Source organism: Copadichromis virginalis, linkage group LG3 (assembly GCF_057382275.1).
Source record: "Copadichromis virginalis isolate Kocher_CV1m ecotype Utaka linkage group LG3, C_Virginalis_male_GT1.1, whole genome shotgun sequence".
Lineage (NCBI taxonomy): Eukaryota > Metazoa > Chordata > Actinopteri > Cichliformes > Cichlidae > Copadichromis > Copadichromis virginalis.
In genome coordinates, this window is record NC_140620.1 from 57,850,306 (window position 1) to 57,874,143 (window position 23,838).

Sequence of the window (23,838 nt, forward strand, 5' to 3'; positions counted from 1 at the left end):
GCCTTAGTTGCTATTGAGGCCAATTACACCACACAAGGGCCTGTGGCTGCTGGCTGAGGCCACTTACACCACACCAGGGCCTGTGGCTGCTGGCTGAGGCCACCTACACCACACCAGGGCCTTAGTTGCTATTGAGGCCAATTACACCACACCAGGGTCTGTGGCTCTTGCTCAGGCCACTTACACCACACCAGGGCCTGTGGCCCTGGCTGAGGCCACTTACACCACACGAGGGCCTGTGGCTGCTGGCTGAGGCCACCTACACCACACCAGGGCCTTAGTTGCTATTTAGGCCAATTACACCACACAAGGGCCTGTGGCTGCTGGCTGAGGCCACCTACACCACACCAGGGCCTGTGGCTGCTGGCTGAGGCGACTTACACCACACCAGGGCCCTTCTGCTGCTGGCTGAGGCCACTTACACCACACCAGTGCCTGTGGCTTCTGGCTGAGGCGACTTACACCACACCAGGGCCTGTGGCTGCTGGCTGAGGCCACTTACACCACACCAGGGCCTGTGGCTCTTGCTCAGGCCACTCACATCACACCAGGCCCTGCGCTTCTGGCCGAGGCCATCTTCACCAAACCAGGCCCTGTGGTTCTTGCTCAGGCCACTTACACCACACCAGGGCCTGTGGCTCTGGCTTAGGCCAATTACACCACACCAGGGTCTGTGGCTCTTGCTGAGGCCACTTACACCACACCAGGGCCTGTGGCTGCTGGCTGAGGCCACTTACACCACACCAGGGCCTGTGGCTGCTGGCTGAGACCACCTACACCACACCAGGGCCTGTGGCTCTGGCTTAGGCCAATTACACCACACCAGGGTCTGTGGCTCTTGCTGAGGCCACTTACACCACACCAGGGCCTGTGGCTGCTGGATGAGGCCACTTACACCACACCAGGGCCTGTGGCTGCTGGCTGAGACCACCTACACCACACCAGGGCCTGTGGCTGCTTGCTGAGGCGACTTACACCACACCAGGGCCTGTTGCTGCTGGCTGAGGCCACTTACACCACACCAGTGCCTGTGGCTTCTGGCTGAGGCCACTTACACCACACCAGGGCCTGTGGCTGCTGGCTCAGGACTCTCATATCAAACCAGGTCCTGTGCTTCTGGCCGAGGCCATCTTCACCAAACCAGGCCCTGTGCTGCTAGCTGAGGCGACTTACACCACATCAGGGCCTGTGGCTCTGGCTGAGGCCACTTACACCACACCAGGGCCTGTGGCTGCTGGCTGAGGCCAGTTACACCACACCAGGGCCTGTGGCTGCTGGCTGAGGCCACATACACCACACCAGGGCCTTAGTTGCTATTGAGGCCAATTACACCACACCAGGGTCTGTGGCTCTTGCTCAGGCCACTCACATCACACCAGGCCCTGCGCTTCTGGCCACTTACACCACACCAGGGCCTGTGGCTGCTGGTTGAGGCCACTTACACCATACCAGGGCCTGTGGCTGTTGGCTGAGGCCACTTACACCACACCAGGGCCTTAGTTGCTATTGAGGCCACTTACACCACACCAGGGCCTGTGGCTCTGGCTGAGGCCACTTACACCACACCAGGGCCTTATTTGCTATTCAGGCCAGTTACACCACACCAGGGCCTGTGGCACTGGCTCAGGCCACTTACACCACACCAGTGCCTGTGGCTTCTGGCTGAGGCCACTTACACCACACCAGGGCCTGTGGCTGCTGGCTCAGGACACTCATATCAAACCAGGTCCTGTGCTTCTGGCCGAGGCCATCTTCACCAAACCAGGCCCTGTGCTGCTAGCTGAGGCGACTTACACCACATCAGGGCCTGTGGCTCTGGCTGAGGCCACTTACACCACACCAGGGCCTGTGGCTGCTGGCTGAGGCCAGTTACACCACACCAGGGCCTGTGGCTGCTGGCTGAGGCCACATACACCACACCAGGGCCTTAGTTGCTATTGAGGCCAATTACACCACACCAGGGTCTGTGGCTCTTGCTCAGGCCACTCACATCACACCAGGCCCTGCGCTTCTGGCCACTTACACCACACCAGGGCCTGTGGCTGCTGGTTGAGGCCACTTACACCATACCAGGGCCTGTGGCTGTTGGCTGAGGCCACTTACACCACACCAGGGCCTTAGTTGCTATTGAGGCCACTTACACCACACCAGGGCCTGTGGCTCTGGCTGAGGCCACTTACACCACACCAGGGCCTTATTTGCTATTCAGGCCAGTTACACCACACCAGGGCCTGTGGCACTGGCTCAGGCCACTTACACCACACCAGGGCCTGTGGCTGCTGGCTGATTCCACTTACACCACACCAGGGCCTGTGGCTCTTGCTCAGGCCACTCATATCACACCAGGCCCTGTGCTTCTGGCTGAGGCCATCTTCACCAAACCAGGCCCTGTGCTGCTTGCTGTGGCCATGTACAACACACCAGGCCCTGTGCTGGTTCCTGAGGCCATCTTCAACAATCCAGGGCCTGTGCTGTTGGATAAATGCCAAACTGAGCCTTTGGGTTAGGGTATTATGCAAACATGCAGGTATGGTTATAGGATTGTCTTCGTAACTTCAGGTACTTGCCACCTAATCACTTGAATCCATAAATTGAGACATTGTGCTGGGGCCAGCAGCTTACCGCCATACCACCCTAAGCACGCCCGACCTCGTCTGATCTCGGAAGCTAAGCAGGGCTGGGCTTGGTTAGTACTTGGATGGGAGACTCCCTGGGAATACCTGGTGCTGTAAGCCTTTCATTTTCATGTCATTGAACCGCTTTTGATCCAGAGAAGGGGTGTATTAAAAGACCAAAAGCAGCTCCCCATTAATGAGGGCACATTAACGACATTGCTTTTGGCTCTTTTCCAATGTCTTTTGCTGCTAGCTGATGCCACCTACACCACACCAGGGCCTGAGTGACCGGCTGGGGCCACTTACACCACATCAGGGCCTGTGGCTCTGGCTGAGGCCACTTACACCACACCAGGGCCTGTGGCTGCTGGCTGAGGCCACCTACACCACACCAGGGCCTGTGGCTGCTGGCTGAGGCGACTTACACCACACCAGGGCCTGTGGCTGCTGGCTGAGGCCACTTACACCACACCAGGGCCTGTGGCTCTTGCTCAGGCCACTCACATCACACCAGGCCCTGCGCTTCTGGCCGAGGCCATCTTCACCAAACCAGGCCCTGTGGTGCTAGCTGTGGCCATGTACAACACACCAGGGCCTTAGTTGCTATTGAGGCCAATTACACCACACCATGGTCTGTGGCTCTTGCTCAGGCCACTTACACCACACCAGGGCCTGTGGCTGCTGGCTGAGGCCACTTACACCACACCAGGGCCTGTGGCGGCTGGCTGAGGCCACCTACACCACACCAGGGCCTGAGTGACCGGCTGGGGCCACTTACACCACATCAGGGCCTGTGGCTGCTGCCTGAGGCCACATACACCACACCAGGGCCTTAGTTGCTATTGAGGCCAATTACACCACACCAGGGTCTGTGGCTCTTGCTGAGGCCACTTAGACCACACCAGGGCCTGTGGCTGCTGGCTGAGGCCACTTACACCACACCAGGGCCTGTGGCTGCTGGCTGAGGCCACCTACACCACACCAGGGCCTGTGGCTGCTTGCTGAGGCGACTTACACCACACCAGGGCCTGTTGCTGCTGGCTGAGGCCACTTACACCACACCAGTGCCTGTGGCTTCTGGCTGAGGCGACTTACACCACATCAGGGCCTGTGGCTCTGGCTGAGGCCACTTACACCACACCAGGGCCTGTGGCTGCTGGCTGAGGCCAGTTACACCACACCAGGGCCTGTGGCTGCTGGCTGAGGCCACATACACCACACCAGGGCCTTAGTTGCTATTGAGGCCAATTACACCACACCAGGGTCTGTGGCTCTTGCTCAGGCCACTCACATCACACCAGGCCCTGCGCTTCTGGCCACTTACACCACACCAGGGCCTGTGGCTGCTGGCTGAGGCCACTTACACCATACCAGGGCCTGTGGCTGCTGGCTGAGGCGACTTACACCACACCAGAGCCTGTGGCTGCTGGCTGAGGCCACCTACACCACACCAGGGCCTGTGACTGCTGGCTGAGGCCACTTACACCACACCAGGGCCTTAGTTGCTATTGAGGCCACTTACACCACACCAGGGCCTGTGGCTCTGGCTGAGGCCACTTACACCACATCAGGGCCTTATTTGCTATTGAGGCCAGTTACACCACACCAGGGCCTGTGGCTCTGGCTGAGGCCACTTACACCACACCAGGGCCTGTGGCTGCTGGCTGATTCCACTTACACCACACCAGGGCCTGTGGCTCTTGCTAAGGCCACTCATATCACACCAGGCCCTGTGCTTCTGGCCGAGGCCATCTTCACCAAACCAGGCCCTGTGCTGCTTGCTGTGGCCATGTACAACACACCAGGCCCTGTGGTGGTTCCTTAGGCCATCTTCAACAATCCAGGACCTGTGCTGTTGGATAAATGCTAAACTGAGCCTTTGGGTTAGGGTATTATGCAAACATGCAGGTAGGGTTATAGGATTGTCTTCGTAACTTCAGGTACTTGCCACCTAATCACTTGAATCCATAAATTGAGACATTCTGCTGGAGCCAGCAGCTTACGGCCATACCACCCTGAGCACGCCCGACCTCGTCTGATCTCGGAAGCTAAGCAGGGCTGGGCTTGGTTAGTACTTGGATGGGGGAATACCTGGTGCTGTAAGCCTTTCATTTTCATGTCATTGAACCGCTTTTGATCCAGAGAAGGGGTGTATTAAAAGACCAAAAGCAGCTGCCCATTAATGAGGGCACATTAACGACATTGCTTTTGGCTGTTTTCCAATGTCTTGTGCTGCTAGCTGATGCCACCTACACCACACCAGGGCCTGATTGACCGGCTGGGGCCACTTACACCACATCAGGGCCTGTGGCTCTGGCTGAGGCCACTTACACCACACCAGGGCATTATTTGCTATTGAGGCCACTTACACCACACCAGGGCCTGTGGCTCTGGCTGAGGCCACTTACACCACACCAGGGCCTGTGGCTGCTGGCTGAGGCCACCTACACCACACCAGGGCCTTAGTTGCTATTGAGGCCAATTACACCACACCAGGGTCTGTGGCTCTTGCTCAGGCCACTTACACCACACCAGGGCCTGTGGCACTGGCTGAGGCCACTTACACCACACCAGGGCCTGTGGCTGCTGGCTGAGGCCACTTACACCACACCAGGGCCTGTGGCTGCTGGCTGAGGCCACTTACACCACACCAGGGCCCTTTTGCTGCTGGCTGAGGCCACTTACACCACACCAGTGCCTGTGGCTTCTGGCTGAGGCGACTTACACCACACCAGGGCCTGTGGCTGCTGGCTGAGGCCACTTACACCACACCAGGGCCCTTTTGCTGCTGGCTGAGGCCACTTACACCACACCAGTGCCTGTGGCTTCTGGCTGAGGCGACTTACACCACACCAGGGCCTGTGGCTGCTGGCTGAGGCCACTTACACCACACCAAGGCCTGTGGCTGCTGGCTGAGGCCACCTACACCACACCAGGGCCTGTGGCTGCTGGCTGAGGCCACTTACACCACACCAGGGCCCTTTTGCTGCTGGCTGAGGCCACTTACACCACACCAGTGCCTGTGGCTTCTGGCTGAGGCGACTTACACCACACCAGGGCCTGTGGCTGCTGGCTGAGGCCACTTACACCACACCAAGGCCTGTGGCTCTTGCGCAGGCCACTCACATCACACCAGGCCCTGCGCTTCTGGCCGAGGCCATCTTCACCAAACCAGGCCCTGTGCTGCTTGCTGTGGCCATGTACAACACACCAGGCCCTGTGCTGGTTCCTGAGGCCATCTTCAACAATCCAGGGCCTGTGCTGTTGGATAAATGCCAAACTGAGCCTTTGGGTTAGGGTATTATGCAAACATGCAGGTATGGTTATAGGATTGTCTTCGTAACTTCAGGTACTTGCCACCTAATCACTTGAATCCATAAATTGAGACATTGTGCTGGAGCCAGCAGCTTACGGCCATACCACCCTGAGCACGCCCGACCTCGTCTGATCTCGGAAGCTAAGCACGGCTGGGCTTGGTTAGTACTTGGATGGGAGACTGCCTGGGAATACCTGGTGCTGTAAGCCTTTCATTTTCATGTCATTGAACCGCTTTTGATCCAGAGAAGGGGTGTATTAAAAGACCAAAAGCAGCTGCCCATTAATGAGGGCACATTAACGACACTGCTTTTGGCTCTTTTCCAATGTCTTGTGCTGCTAGCTGATGCCACCTACACCACACCAGGGCCTGAGTGACCGGCTGGGGCCACTTACACCACATCAGGGCCTGTGGCTCTGGCTGAGGCCACTTACACCACACCAGGGCCTGTGGCTGCTGGCTGAGGCCAGTTACACCACACCAGAGCCTGTGGCTGCTGGCTGAAGCCACTTACACCACACCAGGGCCTTAGTTGCTATTGAGGCCACTTACACCACACCAGGGCCTGTGGCTGCTGGCTGAGGCCACCTACACCACACCAGGGCCTGTGGCTGCTGGCTGAGGCCACTTACACCACACCAGTGCCTGTGGCTTCTGGCTGAGGCCACTTACACCACACCAGGGCCTGTGGCTGCTGGCTGAGGCCACTTACACCACACCAGGGCCTGTGGCTCTTGCTCAGGCCACTCACATCACACCAGGCCCTGCGCTTCTGGCCGAGGCCATCTTCACCAAACCAGGCCCTGTGGTTCTTGCTCAGGCCACTTACACCACACCAGGGCCTGTGGCTCTGTCTTAGGCCAATTACACCACACCAGGGTCTGTGGCTCTTGCTGAGGCCACTTACACCACACCAGGGCCTGTGGCTGCTGGCTGAGGCCACTTACACCACACCAGGGCCTGTGGCTGCTGGCTGAGACCACCTACACCACACCAGGGCCTGTGGCTGCTTGCTGAGGCGACTTACACCACACCAGTGCCTGTGGCTTCTGGCTGAGGCGACTTACACCACACCAGGGCCTGTTGCTGCTGGCTGAGGCCACTTACACCACACCAGGGCCTGTGGCTGCTGGCTCAGGCCACTCATATCAAACCAGGTCCTGTGCTTCTGGCCGAGGCCATCTTCACCAAACCAGGCCCTGTGCTGCTAGCTGAGGCGACTTACACCACATCAGGGCCTGTGGCTCTGGCTGAGGCCACTTACACCACACCAGGGCCTGTGGCTGCTGGCTGAGGCCAGTTACACCACACCAGGGCCTGTGGCTGCTGGCTGAGGCCACATACACCACACCAGGGCCTTAGTTGCTATTGAGGCCAATTACACCACACCAGGGTCTGTGGCTCTTGCTCAGGCCACTCACATCACACCAGGCCCTGCGCTTCTGGCCACTTACACCACACCAGGGCCTGTGGCTGCTGGCTGAGGCCACTTACACCATACCAGGGCCTGTGGCTGTTGGCTGAGGCCACTTACACCACACCAGGGCCTTAGTTGCTATTGAGGCCACTTACACCACACCAGGGCCTGTGGCTCTGGCTGAGGCCACTTACACCACACCAGGGCCTTATTTGCTATTCAGGCCAGTTACACCACACCAGGGCCTGTGGCTCTGGCTCAGGCCACTTACACCACACCAGGGCCTGTGGCTGCTGGCTGATTCCACTTACACCACACCAGGGCCTGTGGCTCTTGCTCAGGCCACTCATATCACACCAGGCCCTGTGCTTCTGGCTGAGGCCATCTTCACCAAACCAGGCCCTGTGCTGCTTGCTGTGGCCATGTACAACACACCAGGCCCTGTGCTGGTTCCTGAGGCCATCTTCAACAATCCAGGGCCTGTGCTGTTGGATAAATGCCAAACTGAGCCTTTGGGTTAGGGTATTATGCAAACATGCAGGTATGGTTATAGGATTGTCTTCGTAACTTCAGGTACTTGCCACCTAATCACTTGAATCCATAAATTGAGACATTGTGCTGGGGCCAGCAGCTTACGGCCATACCACCCTAAGCACGCCCGACCTCGTCTGATCTCGGAAGCTAAGCAGGGCTGGGCTTGGTTAGTACTTGGATGGGAGACTGCCTGGGAATACCTGGTGCTGTAAGCCTTTCATTTTCATGTCATTGAACCGCTTTTGATCCAGAGAAGGGGTGTATTAAAAGACCAAAAGCAGCTCCCCATTAATGAGGGCACATTAACGACATTGCTTTTGGCTCTTTTCCAATGTCTTTTGCTGCTAGCTGATGCCACCTACACCACACCAGGGCCTGAGTGACCGGCTGGGGCCACTTACACCACATCAGGGCCTGTGGCTGCTGGCTGAGGCCACTTACACCACACCAGGGCCTTAGTTGCTATTGAGGCCAATTACACTACACCAGGGTCTGTGGCTCTTGCTCAGGCCACTTACACCACACCAGGCCTGTGGCACTTGCTCAGGCCACTTACACCACACCAGGGCCTGTGGCTGCTGGCTGAGGCCACTTACACCACACCAGGGCCTGTGGCTGCTGGCTGAGGCCACCTACACCACACCAGGGCATTAGTTGCTATTGAGGCCAATTACACCACACCAGGGTCTGTGGCTCTTGCTCAGGCCACTTACACCACACCAGGGCCTGTGGCTCTTGCTCAGGCCACTTACACCACACCAGGGCCTGTGGCTGCTGGCTGAGGCCACTTACACCACACCAGGGCCTGTGGCTGCTGGCTGAGGCCACCTACACCACACCAGGGCCTGTGGCTGCTGTCTGAGGCCACTGACACCACACCAGGGCCTGTGGCTGCTGGCTGAGGCCATCTACACCACACCAGGGCCTGTGGCTGCTGGCTGAGGCGACTTACACCACACCAGGGCCCTTTTGCTGCTGGCTGAGGCCACTTACACCACACCAGTGCCTGTGGCTTCTGTCTGAGGCGACTTACACCACACCAGGGCCTGTGGCTGCTGGCTGAGGCCACTTACACCACACCAGGGCCTGTGGCTCTTGCTCAGGCCACTCACATCACACCAGGCCCTGCGCTTCTGGCCGAGGCCATCTTCACCAAACCAGGCCCTGTGGCTCTTGCTCAGGCCACTTACACCACACCAGGGCCTGTGGCTCTGGCTTAGGCCACTTACACCACACCAGGGCCTGTGGCACTTGCTCAGGCCACTTACACCACACCAGGGCCTGTGGCTGCTGGCTGAGGCCACTTACACCACACCAGGGCCTGTGGCTCTTACTCAGGCCACTTACACCACACCAGGGCCTGTGGCACTGGCTGAGGCCACTTAGACCACACCAGGGCCTGTGGCTGCTGGCTGAGGCCACTTACACCACACCAGGGCCTGTGGCTGCTGGCTGAGGCCACTTACACCAAACCAGGGCCTGTGGCTGCTTGCTGAGGCCATCTTCACCAAACCAGGCCCTGTGCTGCTTGCTGTGGCCATGTAAAACACACCAGGTCCTGTGCTGGTTCTTGAGGCCATCTTCAACAATCCAGGGCCTGTGCTGTTGGATAAATGCCAAACTGAGCCTTTGGGTTAGGGTATTATGCAAACATGCAGGTATGGTTATAGGATTGTCTTCGTAACTTCAGGTATTTGCCACCTAATCACTTGAATCCATAAATTGAGACATTGTGCGGGGGCCAGCAGCTTACGGCCATACCACCCTGAGCACGCCCGACCTCGTCTGATCTCGGAAGCTAAGCAGGGCTGGGCTTGGTTAGTACTTGGATGGGAGACTGCCTGGGAATACCTGGTGCTGTAAGCCTTTCATTTTCATGTCATTGAACCGCTTTTGATCCAGAGAAGGGGTGTATTAAAAGACCAAAAGCAGCTGCCCATTAATGAGGGTACATTAACGACATTGCTTTTGGCTGTTTTCCAATGTCTTGTGCTGCTAGCTGATGCCAATTACACCACATCAGGGCCTGTGGATCTGGCTGAGGCCACTTACACCACACCAGGGCCTGTGGCTGCTGGCTGAGGCCACATACACCACACCAGGGCCTTAGTTGCTATTGAGGCCAATTACACCACACCAGGGTCTGTGGCTCTTGCTCAGGCCACTCACATCACACCAGGCCCTGCGCTTCTGGCCACTTACACCACACCAGGGCCTGTGGCTGCTGGCTGAGGCCACTTACACCATACCAGGGCCTGTGGCTGTTGGCTGAGGCCACTTACACCACACCAGGGCCTTAGTTGCTATTGAGGCCACTTACACCACACCAGGGCCTGTGGCTCTGGCTGAGGCCACTTACACCACACCAGGGCCTTATTTGCTATTCAGGCCAGTTACACCACACCAGGGCCTGTGGCTCTGGCTCAGGCCACTTACACCACACCAGGGCCTGTGGCTGCTGGCTGATTCCACTTACACCACACCAGGGCCTGTGGCTCTTGCTCAGGCCACTCATATCACACCAGGCCCTGTGCTTCTGGCTGAGGCCATCTTCACCAAACCAGGCCCTGTGCTGCTTGCTGTGGCCATGTACAACACACCAGGCCCTGTGCTGGTTCCTGAGGCCATCTTCAACAATCCAGGGCCTGTGCTGTTGGATAAATGCCAAACTGAGCCTTTGGGTTAGGGTATTATGCAAACATGCAGGTATGGTTATAGGATTGTCTTCGTAACTTCAGGTACTTGCCACCTAATCACTTGAATCCATAAATTGAGACATTGTGCTGGGGCCAGCAGCTTACGGCCATACCACCCTAAGCACGCCCGACCTCGTCTGATCTCGGAAGCTAAGCAGGGCTGGGCTTGGTTAGTACTTGGATGGGAGACTGCCTGGGAATACCTGGTGCTGTAAGCCTTTCATTTTCATGTCATTGAACCGCTTTTGATCCAGAGAAGGGGTGTATTAAAAGACCAAAAGCAGCTCCCCATTAATGAGGGCACATTAACGACATTGCTTTTGGCTCTTTTCCAATGTCTTTTGCTGCTAGCTGATGCCACCTACACCACACCAGGGCCTGAGTGACCGGCTGGGGCCACTTACACCACATCAGGGCCTGTGGCTGCTGGCTGAGGCCACTTACACCACACCAGGGCCTTAGTTGCTATTGAGGCCAATTACACTACACCAGGGTCTGTGGCTCTTGCTCAGGCCACTTACACCACACCAGGCCTGTGGCACTTGCTCAGGCCACTTACACCACACCAGGGCCTGTGGCTGCTGGCTGAGGCCACTTACACCACACCAGGGCCTGTGGCTGCTGGCTGAGGCCACCTACACCACACCAGGGCATTAGTTGCTATTGAGGCCAATTACACCACACCAGGGTCTGTGGCTCTTGCTCAGGCCACTTACACCACACCAGGGCCTGTGGCTCTTGCTCAGGCCACTTACACCACACCAGGGCCTGAGTGACCGGCTGGGGCCACTTACACCACATCAGGGCCTGTTGCTCTGGCTGAGGCCACTTACACCACACCAGGGCCTGTGGCTGCTGGCTGAGGCCACCTACACCACATCAGGGCCTTAGTTGCTATTGAGGCCAATTACACCACACCAGGGTATGTGGCTCTTGCTCAGGCCACTTACACCACACCAGGGCCTTAGTTGCTATTGAGGCCAATTACACCACACCAGGGCCTGTGGCACTGGCTGAGGCCACTTACACCACACCAGGGCCTGTGGCTGCTGGCTGAGGCCACCTACACCACACCAGGGCCTGTGGCTGCTGGCTGAGGCCACTTACACCACACCAGGGCCCTTTTGCTGCTGGCTGAGGCCACTTACACCACACCAGTGCCTGTGGCTTCTGTCTGAGGCGACTTACACCACACCAGGGCCTGTGGCTGCTGGCTGAGGCCAATTACACCACACCAGGGTCTGTGGCTCTTGCTCAGGCCATCTACACCACACCAGGGCTTGTGGCACTGGCTGAGGCCACTTACACCACACCAGGGCCTGTGGCTGCTGGCTGAGGCCACTTACACCACACCAGGGCCTGTGGCTGCTGGCTGAGGCCACTTACACCACACCAGGGCCTGTGGCTGCTGGCTGAGGCCACCTACACCACACCAGGGCCTGTGGCTGCTGGCTGAGGCGACTTACACCACACCAGGGCCCTTTTGCTGCTGGCTGAGGCCACTTACACCACACCAGTGCCTGTGGCTTCTGGCTGAGGCGACTTACACCACACCAGGGCCTGTGGCTGCTGGCTGAGGCCACTTACACCACACCAAGGCCTGTGGCTCTTGCTCAGGCCACTCACATCACACCAGGCCCTGCGCTTCTGGCCGAGGCCATCTTCACCAAACCAGGCCCTGTGGTTCTTGCTCAGGCCACTTACACCACACCAGGGCCTGTGGCTCTGGCTTAGGCCAATTACACCACACCAGGGTCTTTGGCTCTTGCTGAGGCCACTTACACCACACCAGGGCATTAGTTGCTATTGAGGCCAATTACACCACACCAGGGTCTGTGGCTCTTGCTCAGGCCACTTACACCACACCAGGGCCTGTGGCTCTTGCTCAGGCCACTTACACCACACCAGGGCCTGTGGCTGCTGGCTGAGGCCACTTACACCACACCAGGGCCTGTGGCTGCTGGCTGAGGCCACCTACACCACACCAGGGCCTGTGGCTGCTGGCTGAGGCCATCTACACCACACCAGGGCCTGTGGCTGCTGGCTGAGGCGACTTACACCACACCAGGGCCCTTTTGCTGCTGGCTGAGGCCACTTACACCACACCAGTGCCTGTGGCTGCTGGCTGAGGCGACTTACACCACACCAGGGCCTGTGGCTGCTGGCTGAGGCCACTTACACCACACCAGGGCCTTTGGCTGGTGGCTGAGGCCACCTACACCACACCAGGGCCTGTGGCTGCTGGCTGAGGTGACTTACACCACACCAGGGCCCTTTTGCTGCTGGCTGAGGCCACTTACACCACACCAGTGCCTGTGGCTTCTGTCTGAGGCGACTTACACCACACCAGGGCCTGTGGCTGCTGGCTGAGGCCACTTACACCACACCAGGGCCTGTGGCTGCTGGCTGAGGCCACCTACACCACACCAGGGCCTGTGGCTGCTGTCTGAGGCCACTTACACCACACCAGGGCCTGTGGCTGCTGGCTGAGGCCATCTACACCACACCAGGGCCTGTGGCTGCTGGCTGAGGCCACTTACACCACACCAGGGCCCTTTTGCTGCTGGCTGAGGCCACTTACACCACACCAGTGCCTGTGGCTTCTGTCTGAGGCGACCTACACCACACCAGGGCCTGTGGCTGCTGGCTGAGGCCACTTACACCACACCAGGGCCTGTGGCTCTTGCTCAGGCCACTCACATCACACCAGGCCCTGCGCTTCTGGCCGAGGCCATCTTCACCAAACCAGGCCTGTGGCTCTTGCTCAGGCCACTTACACCACACCAGGGCCTGTGGCTCTGGCTTAGGCCACTTACACCACACCAGGGCCTGTGGCACTTGCTCAGGCCACTTACACCACACCAGGGCCTGTGGCTGCTGGCTGAGGCCACTTACACCACACCAGGGCCTGTGGCTCTTACTCAGGCCACTTACACCACACCAGGGCCTGTGGCACTGGCTGAGGCCACTTAGACCACACCAGGGCCTGTGGCTGCTGGCTGAGGCCACTTACACCACACCAGGGCCTGTGGCTGCTGGCTGAGGCCCCTTACACCAAACCAGGGCCTGTGGCTGCTTGCTGAGGCCATCTTCACCAAACCAGGCCCTGTGCTGCTTGCTGTGGCCATGTAAAACACACCAGGTCCTGTGCTGGTTCTTGAGGCCATCTTCAACAATCCAGGGCCTGTGCTGTTGGATAAATGCCAAACTGAGCCTTTGGGTTAGGGTATTATGCAAACATGCAGGTATGGTTATAGGATTGTCTTCGTAACTTCAGGTATTTGCCACCTAATCACTTGAATCCATAAATTGAGACATTGTGCTGGGGCCAGCAGCTTACGGCCATACCACCCTGAGCACGCCCGACCTCGTCTGATCTCGGAAGCAAAGCAGGGCTGGGCTTGGTTAGTACTTGGATGGGAGACTGCCTGGCAATACCTGGTTCTGTAAGCCTTTCATTTTCATGTCATTGAACCGCTTTTGATCCAGAGAAGGGGTGTATTAAAAGACCAAAAGCAGCTGCCCATTAATGAGGGTACATTAACGACATTGCTTTTGGCTGTTTTCCAATGTCTTGTGCTGCTAGCTGATGCCACCTACACCACACCAGGGCCTGAGTGACCGGCTGGGGCCACTTACACCACATCAGGGCCTGTGGCTGCTGGCTGAGGCCATCTACACCACACCAGGGCCTGTGGCTGCTGGCTGAGGCGACTTACACCACACCAGGGCCTTAGTTGCTATTGAGGCCAATTACACCACACAAGGGCCTGTGGCTGCTGGCTGAGGCCACCTACACCACACCAGGGCCTGTGGCTGCTGGCTGAGGCCACTTACACCACACCAGGGCCCTTTTGCTGCTGGCTCAGGCCACTTACACCACACCAGGGCCTGTGGCTGCTGGCTGAGGCCACTTACACCACACCAGGGCCTGTGGCTGCTGGCTGAGGCCACCTACACCACACCAGGGCATTAGTTGCTATTGAGGCCAATTACACCACACCAGGGTCTGTGGCTCTTGCTCAGGCCACTTACACCACACCAGGGCCTGTGGCTGCTGGCTGAGGCCACTTACACCACACCAGGGCCTGTGGCTGCTGGCTGAGGCCACCTACACCACACCAGGGCATTAGTTGCTATTGAGGCCAATTACACCACACCAGGGTCTGTGGCTCTTGCTCAGGCCACTTACACCACACCAGGGCCTGTGGCTCTTGCTCAGGCCACTTACACCACACCAGGGCCTGTGGCTGCTGGCTGAGGCCACCTACACCACACCAGGGCATTAGTTGCTATTGAGGCCAATTACACCACACCAGGGTCTGTGGCTCTTGCTCAGGCCACTTACACCACACCAGGGCCTGTGGCTCTTGCTCAGGCCACTTACACCACACCAGGGCCTGTGGCACTGGCTGAGGCCACTTACACCACACCAGGGCCTGTGGCTGCTGGCTGAGGCCACTTACACCACACCAGGGCCTGTGGCTGCTGGCTGAGGCCACTTACACCACACCAGGGCCTTTGGCTGGTGGCTGAGGCCACCTACACCACACCAGGGCCTGTGGCTGCTGGCTGAGGCGACTTACACCACACCAGGGCCTGTGGCTCTTGCGCAGGCCACTCACATCACACCAGGCCCTGCGCTTCTGGCCGAGGCCATCTTCACCACACCAGGCCCTGTGCTGCTTGCTGTGGCCATGTACAACACACCAGGCCCTGTGCTGGTTCCTGAGGCCATCTTCAACTATCCAGGGCCTGTGCTGTTGGATAAATGCCAAACTGAGCCTTTGGGTTAGGGTATTATGCAAACATGCAGGTATGGTTATAGGATTGTCTTCGTAACTTCAGGTACTTGCCACCTAATCACTTGAATCCATAAATTGAGACATTGTGCTGGAGCCAGCAGCTTACGGCCATACCACCCTAAGCACGCCCGACCTCGTCTGATCTCGGAAGATAAGCAGGGCTGGGCTTGGTTAGTACTTGGATGGGAGACTGCCTGGGAATACCTGGTGCTGTAAGCCTTTGATTTTCATGTCATTGAACCGCTTTTGATCCAGAGAAGGGGTGTATTAAAAGACCAAAAGCAGCTGCCCATTAATGAGGGCACATTAACGACACTGCTTTTGGCTCTTTTCCAATGTCTTGTGCTGCTAGCTGATGCCACCTACACCACACCAGGGCCTGAGTGACCGGCTGGGGCCACTTACACCACATCAGGGCCTGTGGCTCTGGCTGAGGCCACTTACACCACACCAGGGCCTGTGGCTGCTGGCTGAGGCCAGTTACACCACACCAGAGCCTGTGGCTGCTGGCTGAAGCCACTTACACCACACCAGGGCCTTAGTTGCTATTGAGGCCACTTACACCACACCAGGGCCTGTGGCTGCTGGCTGAGGCCACCTACACCACACCAGGGCCTGTGGCTGCTGGCTGAGGCGACTTACACCACACCAGGGCCCTTCTGCTGCTGGCTGAGGCCACTTACACCACACCAGTGCCTGTGGCTTCTGGCTGAGGCGACTTACACCACACCAGGGCCTGTGGCTGCTGGCTGAGGCCACTTACACCACACCAGGGCCTGTGGCTCTTGCTCAGGCCACTCACATCACACCAGGCCCTGCGCTTCTGGCCGAGGCCATCTTCACCAAACCAGGCCCTGTGGTTCTTGCTCAGGCCACTTACACCACACCAGGGCCTGTGGCTGCTGGCTGAGGCCACCTACACCACACCAGGGCATTAGTTGCTATTGAGGCCAATTACACCACACCAGGGTCTGTGGCTCTTGCTCAGGCCACTTACACCACACCAGGGCCTGTGGCTCTTGCTCAGGCCACTTACACCACACCAGGGCCTGTGGCTGCTGGCAGAGGCCACCTACACCACACCAGGGCATTAGTTGCTATTGAGGCCAATTACACCACACCAGGGTCTGTGGCTCTTGCTCAGGCCACTTACACCACACCAGGGCCTGTGGCTCTTGCTCAGGCCACTTACACCACACCAGGGCCTGTGGCTGCTGGCTGAGGCCAGTTACACCACTCCAGAGCCTGTGGCTGCTGGCTGAAGCCACTTACACCACACCAGGGCCTTAGTTGCTATTGAGGCCACTTACACCACACCAGGGCCTGTGGCTGCTGGCTGAGGCCACCTACACCACACCAGGGCCTGTGGCTGCTGGCTGAGGCCACTTACACCACACCAGTGCCTGTGGCTTCTGGCTGAGGCCACTTACACCACACCAGGGCCTGTGGCTGCTGGCTGAGGCCACTTACACCACACCAAGGCCTGTGGCTCTTGCTCAGGCCACTCACATCACACCAGGCCCTGCGCTTCTGGCCGAGGCCATCTTCACCAAACCAGGCCCTGTGGCTCCTTGCTGTGGCCATGTACAACACACCAGGCCCTGTGCTGGTTCCTGAGGCCATCTTCAACAATCCAGGGCCTGTGCTGTTGGATAAATGCCAAACTGAGCCTTTGGGTTAGGGTATTATGCAAACATGCAGGTATGGTTATAGCATTGTCTTCGTAACTTCAGGTACTTGCCACCTAATCACTTGAATCCATAAATTGAGACATTGTGCTGGAGTCAGCAGCTTACGGCCATACCACCCTGAGCACGCCCGACCTCGTCTGATCTCGGAAGCTAAGCAGGGCTGGGCTTGGTTAGTACTTGAATGGGAGACTACCTGGGAATACCTGGTGCTGTAAGTCTTTGATTTTCATGTCATTGAACCGCTTTTGATCCAGAGAAGGGGTGTATTAAAAGACCAAAAGCAGCTGCCCATTAATGAGGGCACATTAACGACACTGCTTTTGGCTCTTTTCCAATGTCTTGTGCTGCTAGCTGATGCAACCTACACCACACAAGGGCCTGAGTGACCGGCTGGGGCCACTTACACCACATCAGGGCCTGTGGCTCTGGCTGAGGCCACTTTCACCACACCAGGGCCTGTGGCTGCTGGCTGAGGCCACCTACACCACACCAGGGCATTAGTTGCTATTGAGGCCAATTACACCACACCAGGGTCTGTGGCTCTTGCTCAGGCCACTTACACCACACCAGGGCCTGTGGCTCTTGCTCAGGCCACTTACACCACACCAGGGCCTGTGGCTGCTGGCTGAGGCCACCTACACCACACCAGGGCATTAGTTGCTATTGAGGCCAATTACACCACACCAGGGTCTGTGGCTCTTGCTCAGGCCACTTACACCACACCAGGGCCTGTGGCTCTTGCTCAGGCCACTTACACCACACCAGGGCCTGTGGCTGCTGGCTGAGGCCACTTACACCACACCAGGGCCTTAGTTGCTATTGAGGCCACTTACACCACACCAGGGCCTGTGGCTGCTGGCTGAGGCCACCTACACCACACCAGGGCCTGTGGCTGCTGGCTGAGGCCACTTACACCACACCAGGGCCTGTGGCTCTTGCTCAGGCCACTCACATCACACCAGGCCCTGCGATTCTGGCCGAGGCCATCTTCACCAAACCAGGCCCTGTGGTTCTTGCTCAGGCCACTTACACCACACCAGGGCCTGTGGCTGCTGGCTGAAGCCACTTACACCACACCAGGGCCTGTGGCTGCTGGCTGAGGCCACCTACACCACACCAGGGCCCTTTTGCTGCTGGCTGAGGCCACGTACACCACACCAGTGCCTGTGGCTTCTGGCTGAGGCCACTTACACCACACCAGGGCATGTGGCTGCTGGCTGAGGCCACTTACACCACACCAGGGCCTGTGGCTCTTGCTCAGGCCACTCACATCACACCAGGCCCTGCGCTTCTGGCCGAGGCCATCTTCACCAAACCAGGCCCTGTGGTTCTTGCTCAGGCCACTTACACCACACCAGGGCCTTATTTGCTATTGAGGCCACTTACACCACACCAGGGCCTGTGGCACTTGCTCAGGCCACTTACACCACACCAGGGCCTGTGGCACTTGCTCAGGCCACTTACACCACACCAGGGCCTGTGGCTGCTGGCTGAGGCCACTTACACCACACCAGGGCCTGTGGCTCTTGCTCAGGCCACTTACACCACACCAGGGCCTGTGGCACTGGCTGAGGCCACTTAGACCACACCAGGGCCTGTGGCTGCTGGCTGAGGCCACTCACACCACACCAGGGCCTGTGGCTGCTAGCTGAGGCCACTTACACCAAACTAGGGCCTGTGGCTGCTTGCTGAGGCCATCTTCACCAAACCAGGCCCTGTGGCACTTGCTCAGGCCACTTACACCACACCAGGGCCTGTGGCTGCTGGCTGAAGCCACTTACACCACACCAGGGCCTTAGTTGCTATTGAGGCCAATTACACCACACCAGGGTATGTGGCTCTTGCTCAGGCCACTTACACCACACCAGGGCCTTAGTTGCTATTGAGGCCAATTACACCACACCAGGGCCTGTGGCACTGGCTGAGGCCACTTACACCACACCAGGGCCTGTGGCTGCTGGCTGAGGCCACTTACACCACACAAGGGCCTGTGGCTGCTGGCTGAGGCCACTTACAACACACCAGGGCCTGTGGCTCTTGCTCAGGCCACTCATATCACACCAGGCCCTGTGCTTCTGGCCGAGGCCATCTTCACCAAACCAGGCCCTGTGCTGCTTGCTGTGGCCATGTACAACACATCAGGCCCTGTGCTGGTTCCTGAGGCCATCTTCAACAATCCAGGGCCTGTGCTGTTGGATAAATGCCAAACTGAGCCTTTGGGTTAGGGTATTATGCAAACATGCAGGTATGGTTATAGGATTATCTTCGTAACTTCAGGTACTTGCCACCTAATCACTTGAATCCATAAATTGAGACATTGTGCTGGGGCCAGCAGCTTACGGCCATACCACCCTGAGCACGCCCGACCTCGTCTGATCTCGAAAGTTGAGCAGGGCTGGGCTTGGTTAGTACTTGGATGGGAGACTGCCTGGGAATACCTGGTTCTGTAAGCCTTTCATTTTCATGTCATTGAACCGCTTTTGATCCAGAGAAGGGGTGTATTAAAAGACCAAAAGCAGCTGCCCATTAATGAGGGCACATTAACGACATTGCTTTTGGCTGTTTTCCAATGTCTTGTGCTGCTAGCTGATGCCACCTACACCACACCAGGGCCTGAGTGACCGGCTGGGGCCACTTACACCACATCAGGGCCTGTGGCTCTGGCTGAGGCCACTTACACCACACCAGGGCCTGTGGCTGCTGGCTGAGGCCACTTACACCACACCAGGGCCTGTGGCTGCTGGCTGAGGCCACTTACACCACACCAGGGCCTTAGTTGCTATTGAGGCCAATTACACCACACCATGGTCTGTGGCTCTTGCTCAGGCCACTTACACCACACCAGGGCCTGTGGCACTGGCTGAGGCCACTTACACCACACCAGGGCCTGTGGCTGCTGGCTGAGGCCACTTACACCACACCAGGGCCTTATTTGCTATTGAGGCCACTTACACCACACCAGGGCCTGTGGCTCTTGCTCAGGCCACTTACACCACACCAGGGCCTGTGGCTCTTGCTCAGGCCACTCACATCACACCAGGCCCTGCGCTTCTGGCCGAGGCCATCTTCACCAAACCAGGCCCTGTGCTGCTAGCTGTGGCCATGTACAACACACCAGGCCCTGTGCTGGTTCCTGAGGCCATCTTCAACAATCCAGGGCCTGTGCTGTTGGATAAATGCTAAACTGAGCCTTTGGGTTAGGGTATTATGCAAACATGAAGGTAGGGTTATAGGATTGTCTTCGTAACTTCAGGTACTTGCCACCTAATCACCTGAATCCATAAATTGAGACATTGTGCTGGGGCCAGCAGCTTACGGCCATACCACCCTGAGCACGCCCGACCTCGTCTGATCTCGGAAGCTGAGCAGGGCTGGGCTTGGTTAGTACTTGGATGGGAGACTGCCTGGGAATACCTGGTGCTGTAAGCCTTTCATTTTCATGTCATTGAACCGCTTTTGATCCAGAGAAGGGGTGTATTAAAAGACCAAAAGCAGCTGCCCATTAATGAGGGCACATTAACGACACTGCTTTTGGCTGTTTTCCAATGTCTTGTGCTGCTAGCTGATGCCACCTACACCACACCAGGGCCTGAGTGACCGGCTGGGGCCACTTACACCACATCAGGGACTGTGGCTCTGGCTGAGGCCACTTACACCACACCAGAGCCTGTGGCTGCTGGCTGAAGCCACTTACACCACACCAGGGCCTGTGGCTGCTGGCTGAGGCCACCTACACCACACCAGGGCCTGTGGCTGCTGGCTGAGGCCACTTACACCACACCAGGGCCTGTGGCTGCTGGCTGAAGCCACTTACACCACACCAGGGCCTTAGTTGCTATTGAGGCCACTTACACCACACCAGGGCCTGTGGCTGCTGGCTGAGGCCACCTACACCACACCAGGGCCTGTGGCTGCTGGCTGAGGCGACTTACACCACACCAGGGCCCTTTTGCTGCTGGCTGAGGCCACTTACACCACACCAGTGCCTGTGGCTTCTGGCTGAGGCGACTTACACCACACCAGGGCCTGTGGCTGCTGGCTGAGGCCACTTACACCACACCAGGGCCTGTGGCTCTTGCTCAGGCCACTCACATCACACCAGGCCCTGCGCTTCTGGCCGAGGCCATCTTCACCAAACCAGGCCCTGTGGTTCTTGCTCAGGCCACTTACACCACACCAGGGCCTGTGGCTCTGGCTGAGGCCAATTACACCACACCAGGGTCTTTGGCTCTTGCTGAGGCCACTTACACCACACCAGGGCCTGTGGCTGCTGGCTGAGGCCATCTACACCACACCAGGGCCTGAGTGACCGGCTGCGGCCACTTACACCACATCAGGGCCTGTGGCTGCTGGCTGAGGCCACCTACACCACACCAGGGCATTAGTTGCTATTGAGGCCAATTACACCACACCAGGGTCTGTGGCTCTTGCTCAGGCCACTTACACCACACCAGGGCCTGTGGCACTTGCTCAGGCCACTTACACCACACCAGGGCCTGTGGCTGCTGGCTGAGGCCACTTACACCACACCAGGGCCTGTGGCTGCTGGCTGAGGCCACCTACACCACACCAGGGCATTAGTTGCTATTGAGGCCAATTACACCACACCAGGGTCTGTGGCTCTTGCTCAGGCCACTTACACCACACCAGGGCCTGTGGCTCTTGCTCAGGCCACTTACACCACACCAGGGCCTGTGGCTGCTGGCTGAGGCCACTTACACCACACCAGGGCCTGTGGCTGCTGGCTGAGGCCACTTACACCAAACCAGGGCCTGTGGCTGCTTGCTGAGGCCATCTTCACCAAACCAGGCCCTGTGCTGCTTGCTGTGGCCATGTAAAACACACCAGGTCCTGTGCTGGTTCTTGAGGCCATCTTCAACAATCCAGGGCCTGTGCTGTTGGATAAATGCCAAACTGAGCCTTTGGGTTAGGGTATTATGCAAACATGCAGGTATGGTTATAGGATTGTCTTCGTAACTTCAGGTATTTGCCACCTAATCACTTGAATCCATAAATTGAGACATTGTGCTGGGGCCAGCAGCTTACGGCCATACCACCCTGAGCACGCCCGACCTCGTCTGATCTCGGAAGCTAAGCAGGGCTGGGCTTGGTTAGTACTTGGATGGGAGACTGCCTGTGAATACCTGGTGCTGTAAGCCTTTCATTTTCATGTCATTGAACCGCTTTTGATCCAGAGAAGGGGTGTATTAAAAGACCAAAAGCAGCTGCCCATTAATGAGGGCACATTAACGACACTGCTTTTGGCTCTTTTCCAATGTCTTGTGCTGCTAGCTGATGCAACCTACACCACACAAGGGCCTGAGTGACCGGCTGGGGCCACTTACACCACATCAGGGCCTGTGGCTCTGGCTGAGGCCACTTTCACCACACCAGGGCCTGTGGCTGCTGGCTGAGGCCACCTACACCACACCAGGGCATTAGTTGCTATTGAGGCCAATTACACCACACCAGGGTCTGTGGCTCTTGCTCAGGCCACTTACACCACACCAGGGCCTGTGGCTCTTGCTCAGGCCACTTACACCACACCAGGGCCTGTGGCTGCTGGCTGAGGCCACCTACACCACACCAGGGCATTAGTTGCTATTGAGGCCAATTACACCACACCAGGGTCTGTGGCTCTTGCTCAGGCCACTTACACCACACCAGGGCCTGTGGCTCTTGCTCAGGCCACTTACACCACACCAGGGCCTGTGGCACTGGCTGAGGCCACTTACACCACACCAGGGCCTGTGGCTGCTGGCTGAGGCCACTTATACCACACCAGGGCCTGTGGCTGCTGGCTGAGGCCACTTACACCACACCAGGGCCTTTGGCTGGTGGCTGAGGCCACCTACACCACACCAGGGCCTGTGGCTGCTGGCTGAGGCGACTTACACCACACCAGGGCCCTTTTGCTGCTGGCTGAGGCAACTTACACCACACCAGTGCCTGTGGCTTCTGTCTGAGGCGACTTACACCACACCAGGGCCTGTGGCTGCTGGCTGAGGCCAATTACACCACACCAGGGTCTGTGGCTCTTGCTCAGGCCACTTACACCACACCAGGGCCTGTGGCTGCTGGCTGAGGCGACTTACACCACACCAGGGCCCTTTTGCTGCTGGCTGAGGCCACTTACACCACACAAGTGCCTGTGGCTTCTGGCTGAGGCGACTTACACCACACCAGGGCCTGTGGCTGCTGGCTGAGGCCACTTACACCACACCAAGGCCTGTGGCTCTTGCTCAGGCCACTCACATCACACCAGGCCCTGCGCTTCTGGCCGAGGCCATCTTCACCAAACCAGGCCCTGTGCTGCTTGCTGTGGCCATGTACAACACACCAGGCCCTGTGCTGGTTCCTGAGGCCATCTTCAACAATCCAGGGCCTGTGCTGTTGGATAAATGCCAAACTGAGCCTTTGGGTTAGGGTATTATGCAAACATGCAGGTATGGTTATAGGATTGTCTTCGTAACTTCAGGTACTTGCCACCTAATCACTTGAATCCATAAATTGAGACATTGTGCTGGGGCCAGCAGCTTACGGCCATACCACCCTGAGCACGCCCGACCTCGTCTGATCTCGGAAGCTAAGCAGGGCTGGGCTTGGTTAGTACTTGGATGGGAGACTGCCTGGGAATACCTGGTGCTGTAAGCCTTTCATTTTCATGTCATTGAACCGCTTTTGATCCAGAGAAGGGGTGTATTAAAAGACCAAAAGCAGCTACCCAATAATGAGGGCACATTAACGACACTGCTTTTGGCTGT

General features: G+C 57.9%; 4 non-coding genes and 9 pseudogenes across 4 annotated transcripts; all 13 read left to right on the top strand.

Annotated features, from left to right (window-relative positions):
• The first annotated feature begins 2,616 nt into the window (after positions 1-2,616).
• Positions 2,617-2,735, top strand: LOC146715487 (5S ribosomal RNA; annotated as a pseudogene).
• A 1,877-nt stretch (positions 2,736-4,612) lies between these two features.
• Positions 4,613-4,721, top strand: LOC146715488 (5S ribosomal RNA; annotated as a pseudogene).
• Positions 4,722-6,021: 1,300 nt separating this feature from the next.
• Positions 6,022-6,140, top strand: LOC146715489 (5S ribosomal RNA; annotated as a pseudogene).
• A 1,838-nt stretch (positions 6,141-7,978) lies between these two features.
• On the top strand, positions 7,979-8,097 carry LOC146715490 (5S ribosomal RNA; annotated as a pseudogene).
• Positions 8,098-9,629: 1,532 nt separating this feature from the next.
• On the top strand, positions 9,630-9,748 carry LOC146715491 (5S ribosomal RNA). Its single transcript, XR_014919491.1, has one exon. It is a non-coding gene; the product is annotated as a 5S ribosomal RNA (ribosomal RNA).
• Positions 9,749-10,677: 929 nt separating this feature from the next.
• Positions 10,678-10,796, top strand: LOC146715492 (5S ribosomal RNA; annotated as a pseudogene).
• A 3,116-nt stretch (positions 10,797-13,912) lies between these two features.
• LOC146715493 (5S ribosomal RNA) lies at positions 13,913-14,031 on the top strand (annotated as a pseudogene).
• A 1,452-nt stretch (positions 14,032-15,483) lies between these two features.
• LOC146715494 (5S ribosomal RNA) lies at positions 15,484-15,602 on the top strand (annotated as a pseudogene).
• A 1,571-nt stretch (positions 15,603-17,173) lies between these two features.
• LOC146715495 (5S ribosomal RNA) lies at positions 17,174-17,292 on the top strand. The gene has a single exon (XR_014919365.1). It is a non-coding gene; the product is annotated as a 5S ribosomal RNA (ribosomal RNA).
• Positions 17,293-19,408: 2,116 nt separating this feature from the next.
• On the top strand, positions 19,409-19,527 carry LOC146715496 (5S ribosomal RNA; annotated as a pseudogene).
• Positions 19,528-20,384: 857 nt separating this feature from the next.
• On the top strand, positions 20,385-20,503 carry LOC146715497 (5S ribosomal RNA; annotated as a pseudogene).
• Positions 20,504-22,114: 1,611 nt separating this feature from the next.
• LOC146715498 (5S ribosomal RNA) lies at positions 22,115-22,233 on the top strand. Its single transcript, XR_014919885.1, has one exon. It is a non-coding gene; the product is annotated as a 5S ribosomal RNA (ribosomal RNA).
• Positions 22,234-23,609: 1,376 nt separating this feature from the next.
• LOC146715499 (5S ribosomal RNA) lies at positions 23,610-23,728 on the top strand. The gene has a single exon (XR_014919492.1). It is a non-coding gene; the product is annotated as a 5S ribosomal RNA (ribosomal RNA).
• The last annotated feature ends 110 nt before the right edge of the window (positions 23,729-23,838 follow it).